The following is a 7402-nucleotide window of genomic DNA, read 5'->3' as shown; positions in this document are numbered from 1 at the left end:
AAATCAGTAAGTGAGATGATAAAAGTTAGCAAAGGAGCTCTAACAGTAATGAAAAGACAAAAGAGAGCAGGAAACATCTATAAGTTGATAAGGACTACAGTTATAGATGGAGTTATCTCGGTGGAGTCTGAATCAAACAATAGTGTCTTGTGACATATGCAGCTAGGCCATATGGGTAACGTGGGATGCTAGAACTTCACAAGAGAGATTTATTGAAGGATGTCAAGACATGCAAGCTTGAATTCTGCAAATTCTGTGTTCTTCTGAAATAAAGCAAAGTGCAATTCAAGACGGCAACAAACAAGACGGAGGAGATTCTGGACTATGTACATATGGATCTCTGGGGACCAGCTAGTGTAGCACCACATGGAGGACACTTGTATTTTGTGAGTTTTATTGATGATTACTCACGAAAGGTCTAGATATACTTTATGTGTCACAAGTCAAAACTTTTTCAAAGTTTAAATTGTGAAAAACTGAAGTGGAGGACCAGATCGGAAGGAAGATCAAATACCTTAGGTTAAATAATGGGACTGAGTAGCAGATTCAAAGTTTCAAGAAATTTATAAGCAATATGGGATAATGAGGTATTTCTCGATTCACAAGACACCTCAATAGAACATGGTAGCGGAAAGGTTGAACAGGACAATCATCAAGAAGGCAAGATGTCTTAGGATGAATGCAAAGCTAGCAAAGAATTTCTGGGCGGAAGCAGTTAATATGACATGTTATCTCATTAATAGATTACCAAGGGCAGCACTAGAAGGCAAAGTATTAGAGGAAGTATGGACAGGGAATCAAGTAGATTCCTCTCATCTTCAAGTTTTTGGTTGTCCAGCATATATGCACATATCTAGTGAGGAAAGATCAAAGCTGGATATGAAGTCAAAGCAATGTATTTTTCTAGAGTATTAGAAAGGAGTTAAAGGCTTTAAGATTTAGGATCCTATGGCAAACAAGGTGATGATCAGCAGAGATGTTGTGTTTGATGAGAAGGCTATGCTACTACATACTCAAGAAAAAGGAAAGGAAATACCACAAAGTAACATGGAGAAAGATGTTGTGCATGTGGAGTTAGAGACTCATGACTTTGATGATTCTAGCTCAGAGCACAGGGAGCATTGCACTATAGTTGGTGGCAGAACGAGACGAGTCATAAAACCACCCACTAAATACAGATTCAAAGACTTGATATCTTATGTGCTTATCATTAGTAGTGGAAACCATACATCTTTTTAGGAAGCGATACATAGCTTTGAGAAGGATAAGTGGACGGGTGCTAAGACGGAGGAGATGAAGTTATTGCATAAGGACCAAACATGGGATCTAATAGAACTTCCTGAAGGAGAGAAAGTTATAGGGTACAAGTGAATTTTCAGATACTTGAGAAATACAATTGATTATGATATCATGTTTAATAGATAACCGCAAGATCCTTCAGTTACTGGTACATAGATATAGACTATGCAAGAGATTTAGATGACAGGAAGTCTACTACAGGATATATGTTCACTGTGGTAGGAGGACCTATTTGTTGTAAATCTATGATACAATCTATTATTGAATTATCTACTATGGAGCCTGAGTACATGGCAGCAGCTAAAGAGACAGATACAATAACGGGACTAGGACTAAAAATATGGGCTCATGTTGACACAAGAGCCCGTGGACTATTGTGGTTGGCATTCCATAGGGAGAAGGATTAAAGTGCATTTGCGAGGCAGCTTGAGCTTAGAAGAAAGCAACTGGAGAAAATTTGGAAGTTGCTTTCACACCAAATAGAGTTCATCCAACACATCACCAAATCAAGGTAAGGAGAAGCCTCGGTTCTACTGGAGGAGATACTCAAATACCACTGTAGAAGACTCTCTAGGTCCTATGGCTTTAACGGAAGAAAACCATCCCCACAACCATTCCTAAATTAATTGATTCCGCCATCATAGGGCAAGGAAAGAACAAACATGTCAGTCTTGGTCTTAAGGAGATGGTTGAGGACTTAAGTCTAAATGAAAAATGACAATAAAGTAATAAAAAAAGGTAGAGGGGGCTACCCTAAAGATAAAAAAAAATGCAGCCCGGTGCACGAAGCTCCCGCTATGTGGGGTCTTGGGGAAGGATCCATTGTACGCAACCTTACCCTGCTTTTTGCAAGAGGTTGTTTCCAGGATTCGAACCCGTGACCTTTTGGTCACAAAGCAACAACTTTACCGTTGCACCAAGGCTCCCCTTCGGGGCTACCCTAAAGATAAACCCTAATAATTTGACCTATGAACAGATAAAGGTTCCAAGTAGGATCATCATCTTCCCATCAAGGCCTTTTCTTTGATTACAAGTTTGAATCGTATGTGTCCCACTAAAATCCACATAGGTCTGCTCCCTTCCATATGGTACCATCAAATACTGTGCACTTTTCAAGAGTACCTAAGCATTTCTCCATTCTCTTGCACAAGTCCAAGCTAACGTCCCCTGCTAGATCATCACAAGAAAAGGACTACAAGAAGAGGGCTTATACTTTAGTTCTTTTTTGTGATTTTGCATAATTTCCATCTTCACCCACTATCCATTTTTTTCCATTCGAATGAAGAGAAGAATAGCTTTTGTTGCCTTGCGTCAAAGCTTAGAGAACTACAACCAGTCTAATAAACTTCAGCCAATTCCTAGCATAATATATTGCTTTGATCCATGAGAATCAAGATGCTGCTCTACTTTTTTCTTTTTTTTTTGAGCCATTTGCAACAACTGCTCTGACAATCATGAGAAATCCAATGGATTGTTGCACTAATAGTTTTCCAGTAGTATTTTCAACACAGCAGGAAGAAATCAATTGATTTCCTCTTCCCTATCTACTTTTCATCCTCTCTTGAACAATTCTAACAATCTTCTGCATCTTCCATATTTGTTGTGGTGTTCAATGTCCTTAATCTCTACTAGCAAATATTTTCTTATATTTGTTGATTCAGCACTTCCAAGGATGGTATTGCTAGAAATAGGCCTTTTACTAATGATAGGATATGCACACTTCCTGCAGTGGCAGACCACTCTCAGAATGCACTGCCTCAATCCATGTCATCTCTAGTTCATAAGGTACTTCTATCACTTGCAAGGAAAATATTTATGGGTCAAAAGCGGAAATTCTAGATTCTGAGCATATATTTACTAATATCTTGAATTTTCTGTAGCCTTAAGCTTACATCTCATGTCTTATTCATGCTGCTCTAGCACATCTTATCTATACAAGGTGTTGGTCATGTTACTCCTCCATCTTTACCACCTTCTATGGTTCCCTATACACCTGAATTTTCTTTGAATTTACTATTTACTACAAAAGTCACTAAATCGCTAAATTTTTCAATAACATTTACTACTGTTCTATTTCCATTAAGGATTTGTGGGCTATGACTGCACACTTTCTTGCATTGGTAGCTCACTCCACCTCACTCCACTTCACTATAAATCCATAATCATCTAGTACATCTAACATCTAGAACCTACAAAAGATCATCCCCAATTTGACCAATTCTAACCTAAATGTGACTACTATCGATTAAGAAAACATATCAAAATTCTTTTCCCAGAATCCCTAATCTCTTTTTTTTCCCTTTGCAAGTTCTCCTCCCAGGGGCACTACCAATTGCAATTTGGTGGGACAATCACAATTTGGTCAGCAACAAGCACGTGAGGATTCATGTGTGCATAGAATTCTCATGCAGTTGTCCGCACATCCATGCCTATAGGGTATCCGGTGTTGGTTCCATGTCAGAACAGTAGAAATCGCCCACTTCAAGCAACACGAGTCTGCTCCCTTTGCAATTAGGCAATTAAGTGTTTTGATTGATTGAATAAAGCATTTAAATTAGGCTGGTTGTTATATCATTGGATTTTAAGTTGCACAGGATCAATTATGTATACAAGTTGACTTGGTGCGGGCAAGGTGTTTGTTAGCTCGACGACTCAAGGTCAGTGGTGATCAAAGAAGACAACACAGACATTTGAGGGACTAAAGGACAAGATTCATGGAGATTAGAGAAAGATGGAGCGAGCATCCGAAGATCCATAGGACGAGAAGTATCGAAGCATGGCAAGCCAAGGAGGTGAACTACATAAGCAAAGACGTGAAGAACAACATGTGGAGGAGTCGAAGACTCGGAGCATCCAAGAGAAATAGTTTAATGGAGCAAGACCTCAAGATTTGGAGATGAGAGATGTGAGTGGAGTACCTATACAGAAGGGATGAAGATAGATGGCAAGTTAGATGGACTCAACAGTGGTCAAAGTCAAGAGAATCAATTGACTACTATTGGTATCTAATCAATTGGTGGCTAAGAAAATCACACCCCAAGTCATGGTTGTCTATCAGTTGACTGGTGGCCGAAAGAATCAAATACCCCAAGTATCTTGGCATTTATGGATGCCCAATAGACTCATAAATGGGTATCAATTGGATGGTGATTCAATACCCCAAGTTAGGTTCATTTAGAGTATTGTGGAGTAATCAATCGACTAATGGTTTATACCTTTGGCAAATGAATAGAAAGTTTGCAATTGACTAGCCAAGTCGACTTAGGTTTGTTTGGTCGAAACCAAAAGGTTTTCTAGTCGATAGCGGCAATCAACTCAACACCGATCAATCAACTGATGTTAGATTCAATCGGTTGATGCTTAAACAACTTATTCTAACACAAATAAAGACAGAAGCTTCAACGGGAAAATTCGAATAAGATATTGTGCATTGGTCGACTAATGGTTGACGAACAATACTTATAGTTGTTGCATCAGCAAGACAACAAGATTAAAGAAGGCAATAAAAGGAGTTAGACGGGTTGTGAGAAGAAAAAACAATCAAGTGAGAATAGTGTTATTACTCTGCCATATTGAGAGCTCCATTGTATTTATTTTTCCTCAATTTTTATACATTATAATTGCTGACCTATAAGAGGTTTCTCCACCTCAGCTGCGACCGATAAAGAAAAAAAATATAGAGGTTCATGGAAGTGATCCATCTAATGGATTATAGGTCATGGTGTAGAAGCTTGTGGGCTGCCAAAGCATGGTAAATTACAGCATACTCTGGTTTGTATTTATTTATTGTGTTATTTATTTTTTTTTATATATTTGTCTTGTAGATCACTAATAAAAGAACTGCTTGGTGTACGAATTTCCCACCAATTCAGGGTCTTGGAGAAGGGGTCTATTGTACACCGCCTTACCTTGCTTTGCAAGAGACTGTTTCCGAGACTCGAACCTGTGACCTCTAGGTTACAGTTGTAGATCACTAGCATCGCAAAAATTGATATTCGTCACTATACCACACCAATCACACCAGCACACAATCCAACACCGTGAACTATAGAATAGTGTAACTTCAACAAAGCGATCAACTAAGCCATCCACTAGAATTGTTATTAAGACAGACAGTTTCTTGCATGCAATACAACTAATCTTTCTGTGCTCTGTTCAAAACCAAAACCGGGTATAGAACATCATCTTAGTGAATCATTTTATATAGAGAGTTGGCAATTCCATATACTGAAACGGCTGAAAAAAAAAAAATAACAATAAAGAAGTAGCCACTCAACAGTATTCAAGCGGAGAAAAGAAGGAAACGTAAATAAAAGGATACCCTTGAATGCAGGCGATCTATGTTGGCGCTTAGAGATATCAATTCTAACCTCTTCAAATGGGAGTGCGTTGACCCTGGCAACAAGAGCCCCAATATCTCAAGTAAATATGGAGATTAAGACAGAAGTTAAGCCAACGATATCTCTTCCGAATTTGAGATCTCAAAAAAAAAAGTGATCATGAGCAGGGATTATTACTTGCAAAATATCAAAATCGCCCGCGATGGCTGTGACATGCGATCGACGTAAAGCTTTAGCGTCATGTTTCTCCGATTCGCCGCTGCTGTTTCTCTCCCGGTCGGCGTCGGCGATGGCTTTTAGTTTGGATTAAGCGGTGAACCGAACATCGATCCACTAAATAGAAAACTATTAAAAAAAATATTAACAGGTCGATCTTGGGGCATGAGATACTCTCTGGACGGCAACTCCTAATCTGTTCTTAGACCAGGGGTTATTGATAAGGGATCTTATAGATCCTATTTATATAATAGATAGGGTCCATATATTTCCACCTATAAATGAAATGATTCATCCTTTACGATCTAGCGGTCTAGAGGATCCTACCTCCGATCTTGAACGACAGATCTGGTCCTCATCTTTAACTATATAAATTAAACTTGAGCATTCATATTAATTATTTCTATTATTATATCTAAAATTTAAAATAATTAATTTATTTTATTAAATTTAGATAATTATTTTTTAAAAAATGAATAGATGAAGTGAGATTAAAAAAATATTATTTTATTTTTAAAATAAAATTTTCATTTCCTAAATTCAAAAAATTATTATTCATCAAATTTAATTTTAAAAAATAGATAACTTAGTTAATATAATTTTTTTTTAATTATTCTATATAAAATTTAAGATTAAACCTTTTGATAAAATAATTGATATGCAGCTGAGTACATCAAAGAAGGTTAATTTAAATTTGACGTACAATGACTTTATTGACTTATATCTTTATTAATAATTCAAATTTAACCAAATGACAGTAAAAATGTAAATTTCGATTGACAATTGAGAAAAGTTTAATCGGATAACATTTCTAAAAGCTAAATAATTTCTAAAATATGCGATATATTTAATTACCTCTCTTCTCCTGCTCTTTGAAAGAAAATTCTAAAAAATATATATACACTTTATAATTATTTAAAGCCTTTAATATAATTTCCAAAAATTACATTGGTAGTCAGTTAAATGATTGAATAAAAAAAATAAAGAAAAAATATAAAATTTTAATTGGCAAAAATTAAAGGGATGTACTTAATTGTTAAAATACTCGATGACTGTTATGTGTTTTTTTTAAACTATAAAAGAGTATTTTATTATAATTTTCATATTGAAAATATTTTTATTCTATTACTAATATAACAATCATATACACTAGCTGCTACATACATCATAGCTATTATAATATATTAAAATATTTTTTTTTATAATTTAAGTTGAACAAAAATATTATAGAGCATTTTTATATTAAAAAAAATTTATCAACTTTGTCGATATTAAACTTGATTAACATCGCTTTAGAAAGTCAAAATAATCTTAAACATAGTGTAGCAGCGTTGCTATAATAGTGTAGTGGCCATTAAGGCATTGCTACAACTGCTGTGGTCATTAATTAGTTGTTATAATTGTATTAGTCAATTTTATATTGTTGTAGTAGTCATTTAAACACTATTATAATAAATTTAAGATGATTTTAAACATGTTAAAATGATTTTAATCAAGTTTAAATAATTTTAATTAAAATAGTAAAAAAAATATAAAAGCACTTTATA

General features: G+C 35.5%; 1 long non-coding RNA gene across 1 annotated transcript; it reads right to left on the bottom strand.

Moving 5' to 3' along the window:
- Nucleotides 1-5620: 5620 nt before the first annotated feature.
- LOC121983154 lies at nt 5621-6098 on the bottom strand. The gene is made up of 2 exons (XR_006112405.1): nt 5817-6098; nt 5621-5694 (listed from the first exon to the last, which is right to left on the bottom strand). It is a non-coding gene; the product is annotated as an uncharacterized LOC121983154 (long non-coding RNA).
- Nucleotides 6099-7402: the final 1304 nt, after the last annotated feature.

The sequence above is a fragment of the Zingiber officinale genome, chromosome 5A, assembly GCF_018446385.1.
Source record: "Zingiber officinale cultivar Zhangliang chromosome 5A, Zo_v1.1, whole genome shotgun sequence".
NCBI lineage: Eukaryota > Viridiplantae > Streptophyta > Magnoliopsida > Zingiberales > Zingiberaceae > Zingiber > Zingiber officinale.
This window is presented reverse-complemented; position numbering and strand designations above follow the sequence as displayed.